This window comes from Choloepus didactylus, chromosome 20 (genome assembly GCF_015220235.1).
Source record: "Choloepus didactylus isolate mChoDid1 chromosome 20, mChoDid1.pri, whole genome shotgun sequence".
NCBI classification, from domain to species: domain Eukaryota; kingdom Metazoa; phylum Chordata; class Mammalia; order Pilosa; family Megalonychidae; genus Choloepus; species Choloepus didactylus.
In genome coordinates, this window is record NC_051326.1 from 312,617 (window position 1) to 335,497 (window position 22,881).

The window sequence follows — 22,881 nt, forward strand, 5'->3', positions numbered from 1 at the left end:
ATCTATTGGAGCTACTGTGTGAAACAGATGACAAGAAGCAGGGCATTTCATGTTACGGTCTGTTGAATATTTAAATACTTGGAAATAAAAACTATTCACTTTGAAGTATTCAACACTGGAAGACTTTCAAATCTAGGATTATGCAGCCGGAAAGGCTGCTTTATGTTCCTTAAATTGGACTCTGTTGCCCACAAAGTTAATCTTCATGTTGGCTTCCATTTCTTCTGCATCATCATCTCCATCCACTTCTGCATTTCTCTCTCAAGCCTTTCCAGCTGTCTGGCAAGTTCGGTTTTATCTGTCTCTGTAACCACTTTGGGCTCCATCTGATCATTGAAGACACCCCACTTTTCCTCAATCTTTTCTTTGATAACAGCCATAGCTTGATTGAGGACAGAGACCTTCTGTTCCCTCCAGGGTTGTTGTAGTCATGACACACTGAGGAGGAGCTGCTAGATTAATGTTGATAGGCATGGTTTCTGTGGGACAATTCAAACCTGCTCTCAGGGCTTCTGGTACATCATCAGTGCCTTCAAAACCATAATAAGCCACTTCAATATCAGCTTGAATTTTGACAGCTTGTGAGGTCAAATGCCCATTAATACAGGTAGTGAATACTTCCCATTCATCTTCATTCAAATAAAAACTATCCAAAATAGATGGGTCTGAGCCTGCAGGCTTAAACGCATCACAGGCACCGTGTGGGGTCGGGGTCTCTTGTACTTGTCATCGAAGATGAGGCATCCTGGAACGCGCTCTCCGGCAGCTCATCGAAGACAAAGAATGCTGTCCACGGTTTTGGATTTGGTGAATTTGTCTTCATGTTTGATTGCTTCCTCTGGAGAAACTCTTCTTTTTGACAAATCACTGTAGCCTTTTTTTTTGACCACTCTGATGACAACCACACATTCACTCCTTCCAATTCAGATGAATTTGTTTATAGAACAGATACGCCTTCTGGACAACTCACTAAGAAGAATCATGCCTCCGATGTATTCCAGCAAGCTGAATAAGTCGCTGTTTCAGCAGTGGACCCTCCACTCACCATCACCACGTCTTCCACCTCAGGAATCCACAACCTAGACCTGAGGCAGGTTCTGCGCTCTGATCTTCACCGGGGAGATCAGACTCGTCCCGCTGCCCCAGCCCCATCCTCTTCAGCAGGGGCTGCGCTCGTCACTTCATGGAATTTTCAAAACATTTTCTTGTAAGACTATAATTAAAGTGATAAAATTTTCTCTATTTTGAACTTTATGGGCTCTAAAGTTCATAATTCTGATAGAAAATTTTATTTTGAATGTTCCAACTATGTACATAAAAATATTTGGATAGAAATATATCTAAGGAAGAAATATGGATGATTCTTCATATTTCTCTGCATTTTCCAAATTTTCTGCAATGACCACGTATTGCTCTTATGATCATAATAAAGCAATAATGCTAGTGTAGAAATGTATTTATTTTTTCAAAATCATGTTAAATCTCTTTGTATTTACCTTGATCAAAGTGCCTTAGAGCAATGTTTTCAATCAAGAAGCCCTGCTGCCCTCAAGCTCGTGGTACTTGTCCTGCCTGTTTCTTTTCACACAAATAAACACTAATTGGCCCCTTTGGGCTCTTCATATGGACTGTGGTACAATCCTGGGAAAAGGCGTGGAAATAGCTTCATGGAAAGCCAGTATGTGTCATCATCAGGATGACAGTGTCAAACCAACCACCTGCAGCAGCTCCAGAGTTGCTTCCAGGCTGACGCCACGGCCGCCATGGCCCCCCTGGCCCCACACCTCCTGCCTTCTTCTTCTTTTTTTTTTTATTGCCACCGTTTAACAAATTTACTTCAAAAGTTTGTATCTTCATCAAAGTTATACATGTGCCCAGTTGAAAGAGTCAAATTGTTTTACAAGCTTTGATATGAAAAACAGCAGTTCCATCTCTCTCTCCCCAGGGGCAACCATTTTCAATTCTGATTGGTATTTTTTTTTTTAATTTTAGTAATATATTTTATTTAACCCATGAGATCCTTAAATACTATGTTTCAATGAGTAATCAATCAAGACATTAATAGGGTGTTTTACATTCTTTTTTTTTACACTAAGTCTTCAAAATCTGGTGTGTGTTTTGCTCTTACAGCCCATCTCATTTCACACCAACCACATCTGAAAGGCTCAGTCACCGTAGCTAGTGGCTGCCACATGGGCTGGTGCCGTTCTAGCATATTAACCAGGGACAGTTTTCAAAATGAAGAAATACAAGGATATGTGTATATAAAATAAATCCTATCACCAGACTTTTTAACCTGTCTGACTGGTATTTATCTCCATGTCTCTAAATAACATGTCTGAAGTTATGATGCTACCTCTTAATTTTTCTGTTTTAATCATTAATTTTAAAAGATTAATCCACTGAGGATTTCTCTGCCTTTTCTCCACTGTCCCAATGTGGCTGGATCATAATTTTGGTTAGACCAGTGTTCAGGGTTAACACTAACAGGACTACGTAAAAACACCTTATACAGAACAACTAAGTAGTGAACCATGATTACTTTTCTTTTTCTGCACAAATTTTTGTTTTCTGCACAAACTGATTTGGAGAGAATAGTCATATTGCTTTTGTGTGAGCTTCACCTGCCTCGTCTGTCTTCCCACTCACATACGCCCATTTGGACACACAGGCCCGTCAGTCACGGAAGCTGCGCTCAGCTCGGCTCCTGCCACCACAGGTCCGGAAGGAGCACAGGCATCGCTGCAGGGCTGAGCGCACAGAGGGGACACCTCCGGGGCAGCAGCCACAGCAACGTGCGCTAAGAAACCACAAACCCGGCTCCAAACACCCACCTCCTGGGCACGATGCCACTCACAAAATGGGCTCAAGAGAACTCAGACGCAGAGAGGGAGAGCCCAGTTAGACTCCTCCAAGCTTATTTCCAAAGATAACAGCACTATGGCCACATTAAGAAATTACCAGCAAATGTGCTGAGATTCTCGCTTTCTTAAGGGGAACATAAAACATGTGACTCACCACCTGCTTCTCCGGGAGTGGGAACGATCAGTTTGCTTTCTGCTGGAGCTTTTTCTGCAATAACAATCTGTTCGTGGAAGGCCTGAACGCTATAGATAGCCTGATGCGTGACATGCTGGCAGAAACATCAGTCAAGGGCTCTCTAAAAGAAGCAGCGTGTCCTCTACCATCTAAAAAGACATGGGTGGGTTGATAAAAGGTTCAAAGCACTAATAGCTATGCAATTACAGCCTCAACAATAACAGATTCAGTTCAGTCCCATTTCTTTATATTTTTTAACTTAAATTCTTATGTAGTACTTACTATATGCCAGGCCCTGTACTTTAAAAATACTTCTAAAAAAATACTTTTTAAAAAAAGTACTTAAAAATATTGTCATTTAATCCTCATTTGACAACCCTATGTATTTTGATTATTTTTTTTGAGACATGGTAGATACATCTCCTTTTTATCTTACCAATTCAGTTCCTACCAGATACCAGAGCCAAACCCAAAATCCAAGCTAAAACAAACCATATCAATGTTCCAATGCAATTTCAAACCATTTTTAAAATTTAATCAAAGTTTTTAAAAAGCAAAACACCCTAGTCAATAATCAACATAATCTATAGATTTTCTAAAATGGCTGAAGCAGAAAACAAAAATAATCTTGTTTATTTACCACTAGTTACTTGTCCCTTCAAGCCACGTTCCATTCTGGGAGGGAGAGAACTGACATTTACTTAATGTTTAAATAAGCCAGGCCCGGGTTTCTCCCCCTCACATGGAAAGCGCAGGTAGGATATGCAAAGGATTTACAGTCTTAATGCGAATAAATAAAAGGCCCAGGATTGGAGCCCTTCCAGTCCATGAGCTTTCTGAGGCTGGGGACTTTGTTTATTTATCTCTGCATATCCAGCATTTAGAATAACAGGAAACATATACTTGCTGAAGAAATGGATAAATGCAGATTCCAAATTTCCTGACTCTAAATTCAACACTCCACTAGACGACTGTGCCGGTTTGGATGTATTATGTCCCCAAACGCCATTATGTTTGATGCAGTCTTCTGTGGGCAGGAAACATATTGGTGCTGATTGGGTTGGAGACTTTTTCTGTGGAGATGTGATCACTCAACGGTGGGCAAGATCTTTCATTAGATAATTTCCATGGAGATGTGGCCCCACCCATTCAGCGTGGGCCTTGATGAATTTACTGAAGCACTATATAAGCTCACACAGAAGGAGCGAGCTTGCCACAGCCAAGAGGGACACTTTGAAGGACACACAGGAGTTGAGAGAGGAGCTGCAGCTTACAGAGACATTTTGGAGACAGCCTTTGAAAGCAGACTTTTGTTCCAGAGAAGCTAAGAGAGGACAAATGCCCCAAGAGCAACTGAGAGTGACATTTTGAAGAGGAGCTGTGGCCCAGAGAGGAACGTCCTGGGAGAAAGCCATTTTGAAACCAGAACTTTGGAGCAGACGCCAGCCACGTGCCTTCCCAGCTAACAGAGGTTTTCCGGACACCACTGGCCATCCTCCAGTGAAGTTACCAGATTGCTGATGTGTTACCTGGGACACTTTATGGCCTTAAGACCCTTTTATAAAATAAATAAGCCCCCTTTTATAAAAGCCAATCCATCTCTGGTGTTTTGCATTCTGGCAGCATTAGCAAACTAGGATGACTGCAGCCAACTTCCTAAAATACAATCAGACCCTGTCACCGGCCGTGAGCAGTGCGGAGAGGCCTGGATGCTACATGGCTGTTTCTTAAACTGCAGCTTTTGATTCCTCAGGCCTTCACCAGGGTTTTTTTGTGTGGGTGTGTGTGTTTTTTTGTTTTTTTTTTTTAATAAAACTGAATACAAGAGAAGACTGTACTGCCAGTAGTGAGGTAAGGTAAGTGGTTTTTTGTTTTTTTTTTTTAATTTTTTTTTATATTAGGGAATTTGTGGGTTTACAGAACAATCATGCATAAAATACAAGATTCCCATAGACCACCCTGTTATTAACACCTTCCATTGGTGTGGAACATTTGGTACAAGGGATAATAGCACTTAAAAGAAATGTTTTTTTTACCATTTTTTTAATTGATATATATTCACATACCATACAATCATCCAAAGTGTAAAAGAATTGTTCACAGTATCATCATATAGTTGTGCATTCATCTCCACAATTTTTGAACATTTTAATTACTCCAAAAAATAAAAATAAGAATAAAGATAAAAGTAAAAAGAACACTCAAAACATCCCATACTCCTCTCCCCTCATATTATTCATTTACTTTTTGTCCCCATTTTCCTGCTTATTTGCCTATATACTGGGTAAAGGGAATGTGAACCACAGGTTTTCACAATCACACGGCCACACCATGTAAGTTATATAGTTATACGCTCGCCTTCGAGAATCAAGGATACTGGACTGAAGTTCCACAGTTTCAGATATTTTCTTCTAACTATTCTGATAAACTAAAAACTAATGTGGGATATCTATATAACGCATAAGAATTACCTCCAGAATGACCTCTCAGCTCCATTTGAAATCTCTCAGCAACTGAAACTTTTATTTTGTTTCATTTCTCTTCCCCCTTTTGGTCCAGAAGGCTTTCTCAATCCCACAGTGCCAGGTCCAGTCTCACCCCTGGGAGTCAGGTCCCACGTGGGGGAAGGGCAGTGAGTTTACCTGCCAAGTTAGCTTAGAGAGAGAAGCCACATCTGAGCAACAAGAGGTTCTCTGGGGGTGACTCTTAGGCACAATTATAAGTTTGCTTAGCCTCTCCTTTGCAGTAACAAGCTTCATAAGGGCAAGCCCCAAGATTGAGGTCTCGACCTACTAAGCTGGTAGTCTCCAATGCTTGTGAGAATATCAGGGATTCCCCAGCTGGGGAGGTTTAATATTTCCCCATTTTCCCCAGTCCCTCATGAGGGTTTTGCAAATAACTTTTTATTCTCTGTCCAAATTACTCTGGGTTGTATCGGAGCTTCATGCTAACCTGTATAAACCAACAAGATCTCACTCTCTACTCAAGATTCCATGTAATTATGGTATTTGAGTAAACTGGCCATACGACTTAAATTATATAGTGTGCTACAGAAAATACAGATTTTGCACCAAATCAATATCTCTTCCTTTGGTCCCACACAGAAGCCAAAGTTTTAAAACATAGTTAATATCATCTTTTACCCTTTAGTCTGATCTACCCCAATTTCAACCAAGTCCATTTCATTCATATCTCCAATCAAAGTCTGCTCTCATCAGCCTCTTTAACAGTTGATTCATGGGGCAATGCTGACATTCACAGCTGCCAAACTCTGGCTCCAAGTCCCAGGCACCACACAGACACCCAAAGCTCCAGGGACCGACCACGTCACACACAAACAGCTCAAAATCTCAAACTTTAGAAATAACTGTTACAACTCATGAATAGATGTGACTGCTGTAAGAGTTTACAATCTAGGAACATTTACATATGACTTCCCTGATAACCCATGCTCCCAGATTCAATTCTCAGAGTTTGCACATTATTATTAGTCCCTATTAGAGAGGCATTATAATATTTGTCTTTTCATTTCTTGCTTATTCACTCAACCTACTGTCCTCATGGTTCATTCACCTGGTTGCTTACCTCACAACTTCATTCCTTCTTGCTGCTCCCTCATGCAAAATCATTCTTATATTTGTACATTTAATCACACTTATTAACCACTCTAGGTTTCACTAACTCATACAGTCCAGTCTTTATCTTCTATCTTCCCTTCCGGTGTCATACAGACCCCTAACCTTCTTCTCTCAATCATGTTCACAGTCATCTTTTTTTCAGTGTACTTAACAATATTGTGCTACCATCACACAGTAATGTGCTATCCATTTCTGGATCTATACACTCAATCCTCTAGAACATTCTATATCCCTTCAATATCAAATGCTTAACCTCTACCCTCTCTCTATCTCTTGATATCTTCATTTCTACATTCTTCTCCAAACCTCTCTCTCCTGTCTTTTCCTATATATCTGTAGCACTCCCTTTAGTATTTCCTGTAGAGGACGTCTCCTGTTCATGAACTCTCTCAGTGTCTGTTTATCTGTAAATATTTTAAACTCTCCCTCATTTTTGAAGGACAGTTTTTCCAGATATAGGACTCCAGGTTGGCAGTTTTTCTCTTTCAGAATCTTGAATATATCGTACCACTACTTTCTCACCTCCATGGTTTCTGCTGAGAGATTCACACTTAGCCTCATTGAGCTTCCCTTGTATGTGATGGATTGCTTTTCTCTTGCTGCGTTCAGAATTCTCTGTCTTTGACATTTGAAAACCTGATTAGTAAGTGTCTTGGAGTAGGTCTATTTGGATCAATTATGTTTGGGGTACACTATGCTCCTTGGACCTATAATTTTATGTTTTTCCTAAGAGTTTGGAAATTTTCATTGATTATTTCCTCTATTATTTCTTCTGCCACTTTTCCCTTCTCTTCTCCTTCTGGGACACATACAACATGTATATTTGTGTGCTTCATGTTGTCATTCAGTTCCCTGAGCCCCTGCTCATATTTTCTATGCTTTTCCCTATCTGTTCCTTTAGGTGTAGGGTTTCAGATGTCCTGTCCTCCAGTTCACTGATCCTTTCTTCTGCATCTCCAAGCCTGCTGTTGTATGTCTCCATTGTGTTTTTCATCTCTTTTATTGTGCTTTTCCTTCCCATAAGTTCTGCCATTTGTTTTTTCAACCTTACAATTTCTTCCTTATGATCACCCAGTGTCTTCTTTATATCCTTCATCTCTTTTTTTCACATTCTCTCTCAACTTGCTGATTTGACTTAAAAGATTTGCTTGAACATCTATAATTAGTTGTTTCAACTCCTGAATCTCGGTTGAGGTGTTAGTTTCTTCCTTTGACTGGGACATATCTTCCCATTTCCTGATGTGGCTCATTATTATTTTGCTGTCTAGGCATCTGTTTTTCTTGATTGGTTTATTCTGGAGGTTTTTTTTCTCTCTTTTGCCTAAGGTTTTCTTGTTGGTTGACTTTGATCTCTATGTTTTCTTTGTTTCTCTCCCTGGCCAGTTGTCAGATTGGCTCTGCCCCCCATCTTCCCCCCCAAATCAGGCACCCACTGTGACCTGCCACAGGATTGGGAGGTAGGCACTGGGCACCCCAGCAAGTTCACTGTGTGTGGTAATACAAATCTGCTCTATTTTCCACTGGCTAGCAAGACCTGGGTTTGTTTTGGGGCCCTGCTTTAACAGTTGAGTCTTCCCTATTTCTCAGCCCAAACAGGGCTGGGTTTCCATATAGGGCATGTAGACCTGCTCCTATGCTCCTAAGAAAGGGTCTGGTGCATCTTTTAAAAAGTATTTTACTTTCTGGACTGTCCAGCAGATGGCACTCTTCAGTAACTTAATGGTCCTCAGAGGCTGCTTTGCCTCCAAGCATTAGCTGTGTCTGACCCAGCCGGGTGAGACTGCGGGATTCCTATGCTCTCCCTTTGCCAGCCAAAATCTGGCTCAGTGTGGGCTCTACCTGTGGCAAAGTACTCCCTCAGCTGACTAGCACTCCAGCTGTCTCCAAGGCAAGGAAACATCTGCTGGCTGCCATGTCCCTCAAGGGTGGGGAAGGGCTTTCAGACCCAGGGCTGGAAACACAGTCTTTGTCCGTATTTCCTCATCTCTTTGTCCCTCACCAACCTGGGCCTTGAAATGTCCTCCCCTGTGCACCAGGTCTTCAAGCAGAAAGTGTATTTTTCACTGCTGTGAGAGATTTTAAAATCTATGTCCCTGGTGGGAGGGGTCCTGTCTGCTGTTTCTGTGCCCTTCCTGCACAGAGACTGAGTGAGGGGGAGGGGAGAGGGCTGGCTGGTCTGGGACAGAAGATTCCTGCCCGATATTCTCCTCTTCCTTCAATTCGGTATTTGCAGGGTCTTTCTCCAGGCTATATCCTCCTCCAGAGTTTCAAACAATTCAGAATTGTCCTTTCCTTCATTGAATCTCTGGAGAGAAATTTTTAATAGCTGTTTATGTCACATGTTGATGACATCACTGGATCGCACATCTTCATAATTTTCCTCTGTAGTCCACTATAGTTAATTTAGAGTTCACTATGTAGTTCCACAGATTTTTTTAAATTTTTTATTCTATTACCATATATACAATCTTACATTCCCCCTTTTAATCACATTCAGATATATATTTCAGTGCTGTTAATTATACTCACAATGTTTTGCTACCATCACCACCATCCACAACCAAAACATTTCCATCATTCCAAATAGGAGGCTTGCATATTTTAAGGCTTAACTTCCCATTCCCTATCACCACCCCATCCCCTGGTAACCTTTAGTCTAGATTCTGACTCTGAGTTAGCATATTCTGATTGTTTCAAGTCAGTGACATCATATAATATTCATCCTTTTGTGTGTAGCTTATTTCACTCAACATGATGCCTTCAAAGTTCATCTATGTTGTCACATGTATCAGGACTGCATTCCTTTTTATGGCTAAATACTATTCCATTGTATGTTGTTTTGATTTGCTAAAACTGTCAAAATGCAAACCCAGAAGTGGATTGGCTTTTAACAATGGGGATTTATTAAGTTACAAGTTATAAATTCTAAGGCCGTGAAAATGTCCAAATAAGGCATCAACAAGAGGACACCTTCTCTGAAGAAAGGCTGCTGGCATCCAGGATTTTCTCTGTCAGAAAGGAAGGCACATGGCCGGTGTCTGCTGGTCCTTCACCCCTGGGTTTTGTCACTTTCAGGTTCTGATTACAGTGGCTTTCTCTCTGAGCCTCTACGGGTTCTCTCTCAGCATTTCTGGGGTGTTTCTCTCTTTACACTCTCCCCAAATGTCTCTTCCATTTATCCTCTCTTAAAGGACTCCAGTAAAGGATTAAGACCCATCTTGAATGGGCTGGGTCACATCTCAATGGAAACAACCTGATCAAAAGGTCCTACTCACAATAGGTCTGCACCCCCAAGAATGGATTAAAAGAACATGGTCTTTTCAGGGTACAAAACAGCACCAAACCAGCACATAAAGTATATACCACGTTTTCTTTATCCATTCATCAGTTGATGGACACTTTAGTTGCTTCCATCTTTTGGCAATTGTGAATACAGACACTGTGAACATCAGTGTGCAAATATGTTTTTGAATCTCTGCTTTCAATACTTTTGGGTGTGTACCTAGTACAGGGATTACCAGTTCATATGGCAATTCTACACTTAATTTCCCGAGGAACTGTCAAATTGCCTTCCACAGCAGCTGCACCATTTTACATTGCCACCAGCAATGAATGAGTTTTCCTATTTCTCCACATCCTTTCCAACACATTATTTTCCATTTTTTTAGTAGTAGCCATTCTGAAGAGTGTGAAATGGTATCTCCTTGTGGTTTTGATTTGCATTTCCCTGAAGGCTGATGATGTGGAGAATCTTGTGTGCATTTTGGCTATTTGCACATCTTCTTTGGACAGATGTCTATACAAGTCTTTTGCCCTTTTTTTAATTGGGTTAAGTTTTGTTTTTAGAAATACTTCCATGTGCACCAAATAACCATGGAAAATGTCCTTCTCTCTGTAGGGTGTGGTCAGAAGTGCAAAAGCTGCTGCTCCAGCACACTGAGTTCCTCCCAGCCTCCCAGTGCCCTTCACCTCTCAGCCATGTGAATGCTTTCTTTCCTCTTCCCCTTCCGCTGCCTGGAGACTTCTATTCACCCTTCAGTTTTATTATAATTCAGTAGTCACTCCATTCTTGCTCATTTAATACTTTATTCCTTCCTCTGAGGGACCTTTGGTCCTATTATGTGGTTATTTGTTTCCTGGTTTCCTCTAATACTGCATTAAAGTCAGGGACTACCTAGTATGTATTTTTTTTTTTAATCTTCATTTTATTGAGATATATTCACATACCATGCAGTCATACAAAACAAATCATATTTTCGATTGTTTACAGTACCATTACATAGTGGTACATTCATCACCCAAATCAATCCCTGACACCTTCATTAGCACACACACAAAAATAACAAGAATAATAATTAGAGTGAAAAAGAGCAATTGAAGTAAAAAAGAACACTGGGTACCTTTGTCTGTTTGTTTCCTTCCCCTGTTTTTCTACTCATCCATCCATAAACTAGACAAAGTGGAGTGTGGTCCTTATGGCTTTCCCAATCCCACTGTTACCCCTCATAAGCTACATTTTTATACAACTGTCTTCGAGATTCATGGGTTCTGGGTTGTAGTTTGATAGTTTCAGGTATCTACCACCAGCTACCCCAATTCTTTAGAAACTGAAAAGAGTTGTCTAAAGTGTGCATAAGAGTGCCCACCAGAGTGACCTCTCGGCTCCTTTTGGATTCTCTCTGCCACTGAAGCTTATTTCATTTCCTTTCACATCCCCCTTTTGGTCAAGAAGATGTTCTCCGTCCCACGATGCAGGGTCTACATTCCTCCCCGGGAGTCATATTCCATGTTGCCAGGGAGATTCACTCCCCTGGGTGTCTGATCCCACATAGGGGGGAGGGCAGTGATTTCACCTTTCAAGTTGCCTTAGCCAGAGAGAGAGGGCCACATCTGAGCAACAAAGAGGCATTCGCGAGGAGGCTCTTAGGCACAACCATAGGGAGGCCTAGCCTCTCCTTTGCAGCAACCGTCTTCCCAAGGGTAAAACCTGTGGTAGAGGGCTCAATCCATCAAACCACCAGTCCCCTATGTCTGTGGTCATGTTAGCAACCATGGAGGTGGGGTAGGCGAATACCCCTGCATTCTCCACAGGCTCCTCAAGGGGGCACTACATCTTTTTTTTTTCCTTGTTTTTCTTTTTTTTTTTTTTTTTTAACTTTCCCTTCTTTTTTAAATAAACTGTATGAAAAAAAAGTTAAAAAGAAAACAAACATACAATAAAAGAACATTTCAAAGAGACCATAACAAGGGAGTAAGAAAAAGACAACTAACCTAAGATAACTGCTTAACTTCCAACATGTTCCTACTTTACCCCAAGAAAGTTACCTAATATAGCAACATTTCTGTGAACTTGTTCCTACTATATCCATCAGAAATTAACAGACCATAGTCATTCCTGGGCATCCCCGGAACGTTAAATAGCTTATCTGTTCTTCTTGGATTATTGTTCCCCCTTCCTTAATTGCTCTCTATTGCTAGTTCCCCTACATTCTACATTATAAACCATTTGTTTTACATTTTTCAAAGTTCACATTAGTGGTAGCATATAATATTTCTCTTTTTGTGCCTGGCTTATTTCGCTCAGCATTATGTCTTCAAGGTTCATCCATGTTGTCATATGTTTCATGAGATCGTTCCTTCTTACTGCCGCGTAGTATTCCATCGTGTGTATATACCACATTTTATTTATCCACTCATCTGTTGGAGGACATTTGGGTTGCTTCCATCTCTTGGCAATTGTGAATAATGCTGCTATGAACATTGGCGTGCAGATATCTGTTCGTGTCACTGCTTTCCGATCTTCCGGGTATATACCGAGAAGTGCAATCGCTGGATCGAATGGTAGCTCTATATGTAGTTTTCTAAGGAACTGCCAGACTGACTTCCAGAGTGGCTGAACCATTATACAGTCCCACCAACAATGAATAAGAGTTCCAATTTCTCCACATCCCCTCCAGCATTTGTAGTTTCCTGTTTGTTTAATGGCAGCCATTCTAACCGGTGTTAGATGGTATCTCATTGTGGTCTTAATTTGCATCTCTCTAATAGCTAGTGAAGCTGAACATTTTTTCATGTGTTTCTTGGCCATTTGTATTTCCTCTTCAGAGAACTGTCTTTTCATATCTTTTGCCCATTTTATAATTGGGCTGTCTGTACTATTGTCATTGAGTTGTAGGATTTCTTTATCTATGCAAGATATCAGTCTTTTGTCAGATACATGGTTTCCAAAAATTTTTTCCCATTGAGTTGGCTGCCTCTTTACCTTTTTGAGAAATTCCTTTGAGGTGCAGAAACTTCTAAGCTTGAGGAGTTCCCATTTATCTATTTTCTCTTTTGTTGCTTGTGCTTTGGGTGTAAAGTCTAGGAAGTGGCTGCCTAATACAAGGTCTTGAAGATGTTTTCCTACATTATCTTCTAGGAGTTTTATGGTACTTTCTTTTATATTAAGATCTTTGGTCCATTTTGAGTTAATTTTTGTGTAGGGTGTGAGGTAGGGGTCCTCTTTCATTCTTTTGGATATGGATATCCAACTCTCCCAGCCCCATTTGTTGAAAAGACCATTATGGCTCAGTTCAGTGACTTTGGGGGCCTTATCAAAGATCAGTCGGCCATAGATCTGAGGGTCTATCTCTGAATTCTCAATTCGATTCCATTGATCTATATGTCTATCTTTGTGCCAGTACCATGCTGTTTTGGCAACTGTGGCTTTATAATAAGCTTCAAAGTCAGGGAGTGTAAGTCCTCCCACTTCGTTTTTCTTTTTTAGAGTGTCTTTAGCAATTCGAGGCATCTTCCCTTTCCAAATAAATTTGATAACTAGATTTTCCAAGTCTGCAAAGTAGGTTGTTGGAATTTGGATTGGGATTGCATTGAATCTGTAGATGAGTTTAGGTAGAATTGACATCTTAATGACATTTAGTCTTCCTATCCATGAACATGGAATATTTTTCCATCTTTTAAGGTCCCCTTCTATTTCTTTTAGTAGAGTTATGTAGTTTTCTTTGTATAGGTCTTTTACATCTTTGGTTAAGTTTATTCCTAGGTGCTTGATTTTTTTAGTTGCTATTGAAAATGGTATCTTTTTCTTGAGTGTCTCTTCAGTTTGTTCATTTCTAGCATATAGAAGCATTACTGACTTATGTGCATTAACCTTGTATCCCGCTACTTTGCTAAACTTGTTTATTAGCTCTAGTAGCTGTATCGTCGATTTCTCAGGGTTTTCTAGATATAAGATCATATCATCTGCAAACAATGACAGTTTTACTTCTTCTTTTCCAATTTGGATGCCTTTTATTTCTTTGTCTTGCCAGACTGCCCTGGCTAGCACTTCCAGCACAATGTTGAATAACAGTGGTGACAGCGGTCATCCTTGTCTTGTTCCTGATCTTAGAGGGAAGGCTTTCAGTCTCTCACCATTGAGTACTATGCTGGCTGTGGGTTTTTCATATATGCTCTTTATCATGTTGAGGAAGTTTCCTTCAATTCCTACCTTTTGAAGTGTTTTTATCAAAAAGGGATGTTGGATTTTGTCAAATGCTTTTTCAGCACCTATTGAGATGATCAATTGATTTTTCACTTTTGACTTGTTAATGTGTTGTAATACATTGATTTTCTTATGTTGAACCATCCTTGCATGCCTGGAATAAACCCCACTTAGTCATGGTGTATGATTTTTTTAATGTGTCTTTAGATTCGATTTGCAAGTATTTCGTTGAGGATTTTTGCATCTATATTCATTAGGGAGATTGGCCGGTAGTTTTCCTTTTTTGTAGCATCTTTGCCTGGTTTGGGTATTAGATTGATGTTAGCTTCATAAAATGAGTTAGGTAGTGTTCCCTTTTCTTCAATGTTTTGAAAGAGTTTGAGTAAGATTGGTGTCAGTTCTTTCTGGAAAGTTTGGTAGAATTCCCCTGTGAAGCCATCTGGCCCTGGGCATTTATTTGTGGGAAGATTTTTGATGACTGATTGGATCTCTTTGCTTGTGATGGGTTGGTTGAGGTCTTCTATTTCTTCTCTGGTCAGTCTAGGTTGTTCATATGTTTCCAGGAAATTGTCCATTTCCTCTACATTATCCAGTTTGTTGCCATACAGTTGTTCATAGTATCCTCTTATAATTTTTTTAATTTCTTCAGGATCTGCAGTTATGTCACCTTTTTCATTCATTATTTTGTTTATATGGGTCTTCTCTCTTTTTGATTTTGTCAGTCTAGCTAGGGGCTTGTCAATCTTGTTGATCTTCTCAAAGAACCAACTTTTGGTGATATTTATCCTCTCTATTGTTTTTTTGTTCTCTATGTCATTTATTTCTGCTTTAATCCTTGTTATTTCTTTTGTTCTACTTGGTTTAGGATTGGTTTGCTGCTCATTTTCTAGCTTCTTCAGTTGATCCATTACTTCTTTGATTTTGGCTCTTTCTTCCTTTTTAATATATGCGTTTAGTGCTATAAATTTCCCCCTTAGCACTGCTTTTGCTGCATCCCATAGGTTTTGGTATGTTGTGTTCTCATTTTCATTCGTCTCTATATATTTAGCAATTTCTCTTGCTATTTCTTCTTTAACCCACTGGTTGTTTAGGAGTGTGTTGTTTAACCTCCAGGTATTTGTGAATTTTCTAAGTCTCTGATGGTTATTGACTTCTAATTGTATTCCATTGTGGTCAGAGAATGTGCTTTGAATAATTTCAATCTTTTTAAATTTACTGAGGCTTGTTTTATGTCCCAGCATATGATCTATTCTGGAGAAAGTTCCATGAGCACTAGAAAAGTATGTGTATCCTGGTGATTTGGGATGTAATGTCCTGTATATGTCTGTTAAATCTAATTCATTTATCAGATTGTTTAGGTTTTCAGTTTCCTTATTGGTCTTCTGTCTGGTTGATCTATCTATAGGAGAGAGTGATGTGTTGAAGTCTTCCACAATTATTGTGGAAACATCAATTGCTTCCTTTAGTTTTGCCAGTGTTTCGCTCATGTATTTTGTGGCACCTTGATTGGGTGCATAGACATTTACGATTGTTATTTCTTCTTGCTGAATTGCCCCTTTTATTAGTATGTAGTGGCCTTCTTTGTCTCTCAAAATCTCCCTGCATTTGAAGTCTATTTTATCTGAGATTAATATTGCTACACCTGCTTTCTTTTGGCTGTAGCTTGCATGAAATATTTTTTTCCATCCTTTCACTTTCAGTTTCTTTGTGTCCCTGTGTCTAAGATGAGTCTCTTGTATGCAACATATTGATGGTTCATTTTTTTTTGATCCATTCTGTGAATCTATATCTTTTAATTGGGGAGTTTAATCCATTTACATTCAACGTTATAACCGTGAAGGCATTTCTTGAATCGGCTATCTTATCCTTTGGTTTATGTTTGTCGTATTTTTCCCCTCTGTCTATTAATATCCTTTATTGTACCCATACTGAATCTCTTTAGTACTGAACCTTTCTCCAAGTCTCTCTGTCCTTTCTTTGTTTCTCTGTCTGTAGGGCTCCCTTGAGTATCTCCAGTAGGGCAGGTCTCTTGTTAGCAAATTCTCTCAGCATTTGCTTGTCTGTGAAAAATTTAAGCTCTCCCTCAAATTTGAAGGAGAGCTTTGCTGGATAAAGTATTCTTGGCTGGAAATTTTTCTCACTCAGAATTTTAAATATATCGTGCCACTGCCTTCTCGCCTCCATGGTGGCTGCTGAGTAGTCACTACTTAGTCTTATGCTGTTTCCTTTGTATGTGGTGAATTGCTTTTCTCTTGCTGCTTTCAGAACTTGCTCCTTCTCTTCTGTGTTTGACAGTGTGATCAGTATATGTCTCGGAGTGGGTTTATTTGGATTTATTCTATTTGGGGTTCGCTGAGCATTTATGATTTGTGTATTTATGTTGTTTAGAAGATTTGGGAAGTTTTCCCCAACAATTTCTTTGAATACTCTTCCTAGACCTTTACCCTTTTCTTCCCCTTCTGGGACACCAATGAGTCTTATATTTGGACATTTCATATCATCTATCATATCCCTGAGGTCCATTTCGATTTTTTCAATTTTTTTCCCCATTCTTTCTTTTATGCTTTCATTTTCCATTCTGTCATCTTCGAGGTCACTGATTCGTTGTTCAACTTCCTCTAGTCTTGTACTATGAGTGTCCAGAATCTTTTTAATTTGGTCAACAGTTTCTTTAATTTCCATAAGATCATCCATTTTTTTATTTAGTCTTGCAATGTCTTCTTTATGCTCTTCTAGGGTCTTCTTGATTTCCTTTGTATTCCGTAGTATGGTCTCAATGTTCATCTTTAGTTCTTTGAGTAGCTGCTCTAGGTGCTGTGTCTCTTCTGGTCTTTTGATTTGGGTGCTTGGGCTTGGGTTATCCATATCGTCTGGTTTTTTCATATGCTTTATAATTTTCTGTTGTTTTTGGCCTTGTGGCATTTGCTGAACTTGATAGGGTTCTTTTAGGATTTGTAGACCAATTGAAGTCCTTATCTCTAATTTATCAGATCTACAGCTTTGTGGAGTACACTTTCTCTTACTAACCAGCAGGTGGTGTCCACGAGCCACCTGTTCTCCACAAGCCAGTTCTCCCCTGCTTAGCCTTTTTGGTGAGTGGGGGAGTGAGTCTTGTGGGGTCCAATTGGTGTACCAAGCTTGCGTGTGTAGTTGGTGTTGCCTGCCCTGTATATGGGGCGTGTTTCTGGGCAGTCAGGGAGGGGGGGGTTGCTCTAACAATCAAATCTCCCTGGTGATCCTAGAGTTTTAAAGCTGCTGCAATAGTCTAATCCTTCAGTTCAGTCCTGCCACAGTTTGTCTCTGCCACTGACCTACAAGTCCTTGGTATTGGCGTATGGCTCCTGAGACTTGCAAGTGGGTCCCTCTTCCAGGCCGTGCACCCCGGGTCCTCTGTTGAGGGATGACTGTGCTATGTCACAGGTGAGTGCCGTCCCCCCAGGGCAGTTCTGGGCTGCTGGGCTGTGTAGGGAGGCTCCCAGTCTGCTGAAATGATGGCTGAATGGGGCTTTGTTAATTCACACTGCTCTACCTTCCCAACTCTGGGACAATCAGCTGAGGCTGCAGGAAAGGCTAATGTCCACGCCCAGTTTTGTGGTGTGTGCCTGTTATTTGAAGCACTTCCGTCACACTGGGTTGTCTGGGGCAGCTCTGGGCTATGCGGCTGGTGATGGGCAGGAGTGTTTCCTGTCCACCAGGATGATGGCTGTGAGCGGACACCCCCCTTTTCTTGGGAAGTTGTGGTGTTTAGTGAATTTTCTCAGCCACTGGATTATTGCCTTTTGTCTCAGAGCTCTCCTAGTTCTGCTCTTGACTTGACCTGCCCAAATTGCAAGTCTTTGAAGCTTTCTGTATTGGGCTTCTTAGAGTAATTGTTTTAGAAAAAGAAAAAAGGATTAAAAAAAAGGGCCCTCCTCAGAGATCTAATGGGTTATTGAAATGCTAATAGACAAAGCAATTAGGGCCATTAAGGAAAGGTCCACAGGGCAGAGAGATCAGCTTTTCTTCGGGATTTGCATATGCGCCTCAGGGCCTGAGCTCTGCCCTTCCCCTTTCTATGTTCACCAGAACTCCAAAAATCCTCCGCTTATATTTTGGAGTTTTTTGTGCTGTTTTTTTCTATGCCTGTCTCCTCTCTGCTGGGCTGGCTGCTCTCAGATTCTCTGGTGTCTGGTCTCAGTCTATCTGTGGTTGGAGTCTGGATCAGTAGAATGAGTTTCCGATAAGAGCAGCCACTGCAGTACTCCCTTCTCCTTCCCGGAGCTGACAGCCCCTCCTCCCACGGGACTGAGCCTGGCAGGGAGGGGCGCGGGTCCCCTGGCCGCAAAAACTTACAGATTTCGCTGATCTCAGCAGTTCCACGTTTTCATGAGTGTTGTATGAAGTATGCCCAAAGTCAGATTGCTCTGTGGTGTCCAGTCCACGCAGTTCCTGGCTTTCTACCTACTTTCCTGGAGGAGTAACTAAAACATACAGCTCACCAGTCCGCCATCTTGCCCCGCCTCCCCTACCTAGTATGTATTTTTGTCTTTCAAACGTATATGACAGAGCTCAGTCTACAAAAGGGCTCTGAAATGCTCACTATTTTAGACTCCTGTAGTTCTAACTGATCATAAATTTATTACTTACTATACATGTAATTTCCAATTGTCATGTTCAATTTTTTAAAACAACATTATTCCTCTATTACTAAAACTTAAAAAACATGAAAAATTTGTAGACAATGCACATCTATTGAATGTGATTCTTCTATCTGTCTGAAATTAGGTAAATACCATGTAACACATTTGTGATGTCACAAACTTCATTTCTCCACTCCCAATAGTGATGCAAACTCATTTAAATCAAGGATGCCAATAGGAGCAGATTTCAGAAGATTTAGAAACTTTTCAGTGTTTAAAAAAAAAAAAGTGCTGTATCTAAACAAAGTTTAAAAAAAATAAAAAACAACAACCCAAGACTCCCCACCCCTTTAAACTTTTTATTTTGAAATAATTTCAAAGTTTCAGGAAAATTGCATAAACAAGGGTTTTTTCAACTTCTGGGGGGACAAAGCAGAGCAAAATTTTTGGATTCAAATTTAATTTCTCTCTTAATAAATAGATTATAGGTAGCAATGGATACTTAAAGGAAACAAGCCCCGATACAACTCTAGTTAAATCTGAAAATGATTTCTCCCCAACAACTTCCCTATATTCTTTAGTTTTCCATTATGAAAAGTGCCTTTTAAACATTTAGAAATCTAGAAGTATGTGCTCCAAGTAACTCGGTACTAATCTGATGCAGGGTGGACGGCTTTCCTTTCCTTCCGTCTACACCACAGGTGCTTCCCGACCAAAACTCTACAAACATGATCGGGAACATGCCCCAGCCTTAACCACACAACCGGGTCATTCACGAGTATGGCAGCTCAGTGCTGAAACACGTTCAAAGACCAGTGGGCTTGCATTCCTGGCACAACATTTCAGTGCTGGTAAACAGCTGAAGGTGCCACCTCTGTATATGCACTCCCATGTAAAGGTTTTAACTCCTCTCACCACAGTTTTAGGCTGTAAATTGAGGAGAACCACTGACTTCCTTCCACATTCCACATAAGTACACAGATTGAATGTCCCAAAACCTAGAATCTAAGAACGCCAATGGCCAATCCTTTTACCTTCCATAAACATTATTTCAAATTTACACTTATTACACCAAGTAATTTCACACAAATAAAATTTATTATCAATTGGTCTTACAAAGGAATATAAGGCACTTGCTATTCACTGTTTAACATGTCCAGTGTAGTGGACCAATGGGATGTTCTGAAGGGTGTCAAAACAATCAGTATCTTTGTGGACTAGATTATGGCAAAAGAGGGAAAACTGACACAGCCCTGAGGCTAGATAGAAAAGGTGTACTGTTGTTACTGGCAGGTGAAAGTAAAATGCTTGTGGTAGTAACTACAAATTGCTTTAGAAACAAGCATTTGACTGATCAATAACTGTGAATTGTGATGATTTGTTTCAGTAAAGATACCCCATCTGGAACAGCTGCTATAATTGAAGCTATCATCTGATTAAGTTTATTATAATCCTCAGTCATTTGTCAAGATCCGTCTGGTTTTTGCAGACCCAGCAAAGTTAAATGTAACATGACAGGGTACATCGCTCACACATCTCTCACATTTTTGACGGTGGCACAGGTGTCCTTGGAACAGTTTTCTGTCGTCATAGAGGGTGGAGAGGGGGAGGACAGGTTCCACTTGTCTCTTCCTGCAAAACCGGCCTTCATTCCTTTAGGTAATGCGTCACTGTAGGGGTTCTTTTAGTTTCTGACCGTTCAATCCAAATATGCACTCGGGTCCTGGGGAGAGGACCACAGGGTGGACCTGTGGACCTGGGAGCACGCGGTGACGCTGCTGTGGGCAAAGCCCTCTTCCCTCCTGCGCCCTCTCGGCACCGTCCTCCGACTGCGGGCCACAGTGCTGCGCGGAGTCTTCCGCATTCACTCCTGCTCAGAGCCAGAGGCCAGTGGCTTCAAAAGGTCTGGGCCATCAATGTCCTTTTCCCAGCTCACAGTGATCTTGGTAAACAGCTACAGGTCCTCTGGGGAAGGCTTAGATGAAAATGTGCAGAACACATTTGCGGTTGTGTGTCGGGTCCTTGCTGAAGGGCTCTTCAACCAAGGGGCCCTGGGTCCGCGAACCTGCTCACATCTGGACACTGGGAAGGCCATGGCTCTCCATGATGACGACTGAGGCCAGGATTCTCTCTGGCAGACCAAACCTTCTGAGTGCCACACTGTCTCTGCTGCCCACTGCAGTAACTGTGCATGCCTGTCTCCAGCAGAGAAACAACACCGGCGGGCGTTGAGCACCCAGGGACCCCATCATTCCCCGTGAAACCGGGGAACCCATTTCAATGGCAGTGATCCCCACCATCATCCTCAGCCTGCAGAGGGCTTTTGGGCATGCTGGCATTTCTTGGGTTAGGAAACAGATGTCTTTTGGGCCCTCTCGGGGGAGATGTGTGCACATGTGCACACAGATGGCACACAATAAATCTGCTCCAACATTCTTCCCTAAGCCTTTGGTTTATTTCTGTTATTCCAGTGAAGTTCTGTCCTCTCACCTTCACTGAATGTAGCTGTAGATTATCTGTTGAGTCCAGCTTTCGTCAACCAACCAAGTGAACTGTTAGAGCCACTCCAAGACACTTAAGATAACTCATTACATTGAAAATCTCTCTAAATACAACCTAATCCAATGTTAATTTCTATCCTCTTTGGTCTAATATCTTTAGAATCTATTTCCATACATATCCCCTAGGTTTCTGCTAATATAAATTAGCAAAAGCCTATAGTTTCTATATATATATATAGATATATATAGTATAGATATATTCTATATATCTATATATAGTTTCTCCCCCCAGTCCCCCTCTGTATTTGGCCACTGAGACATGCTGGAGTCCAACTCTAGTCTTGGGTCTATCTACTGGCCTTGAAGGGAGGGCCGGATGAGACAAGAGGAGAGAAGGCATCATCTTGCAAGGCAATGCCTCGTGCGTGGTTGTTCCAGGGTGTTTAAACAAAAGCTTGCTAATCTCAAACAGGGAAAGAGGGGCTGCTTCTGCTAGCAAGGTAGGCTCAGGAAAGGGTTTAAGGGCCAACATCTTAAATCAATGATTTATCTTGGAGGAAGGTATTTCATAATTCTGGAAATTGAACTCCAAACATAACCATCCTTGACTTCTCAGCCCCTCAGCCCTTTACACTTGTTATACAATTCACCAGGAAATCCTATCGTTTCCATCTTTAAAATATACCCTCACCATCTCCATTGCTACTAACTGGCCCCAACCATGGTCTCCTCCCTGGGTTACTGCAATTGCCTCCAGACCAATGTCTGACTCCCTTACCCGCCCACAGTTTATTCTCAATACAGCAGCCCAAGTGAACCTGGGACACTCGGATCAGGTCACCCCTCTCTCCAAACCCTCTAAAGGCCTACTTCACGCAGAGTAAAAGCCCCATGTGAGAGGACCTCGTCTCCATGGCTCCCACTCTCTCCCCGTTCACACTGCGAAGTCACACTGACCTTGTATTTCTCGGACACGCCAAGCACTCTCCCATTCTATGGCCTTCACTGGCTGTTTCCTTTGCCTGGAATACTTTACCCACAGAGATCAGCATGGTTAACTCTCACCTTCTATTAGGGTTCTCCAGAGAAACAGAACTGACAGAAGACTAAGTGTGTGTGTGTATATGTGCATATTTACATCATGTAAATTATAGAAGTGGGCTCACTCAACCGTGAGGACTGGCAAGTCTGAATTCTGCAAGGCTGGCCACAAGTTGGGAACTCATCGTGACAATGAATTCCCCAGAAACTGGCTGGCTGAAGTAGAGATAGAAATTCTTCCTTCTGCTTGCTGAAATCATCAATCCTCTCTCTTTTTTTTTTTTTTTTTTAAATCATCATTTTATTGAGATATATTCACATACCACGCAGTCATACAAAACAAATCGTACTTTCGATTGTTTACAGTACCATTACATAGTTGTACATTCATCACCTAAATCAATCCCTGACACCTTCATTAGCACACACACACAAATAACAAGAATAATAATTAGAGTGAAAAAGAGCAATTGAAGTAAAAAAGAACACTGGGTACCTTTGTCTGTTTGTTTCCTTCCCCTATTTTTCTACTCATCCATCCATAAACTAGACAAAGTGGA

General features: G+C 41.0%; 1 pseudogene; it reads right to left on the reverse strand.

Annotated features, from left to right (window-relative positions):
• Nucleotides 1-138: 138 nt before the first annotated feature.
• Nucleotides 139-21,110, reverse strand: LOC119516973 (annotated as a pseudogene).
• Nucleotides 21,111-22,881: the final 1,771 nt, after the last annotated feature.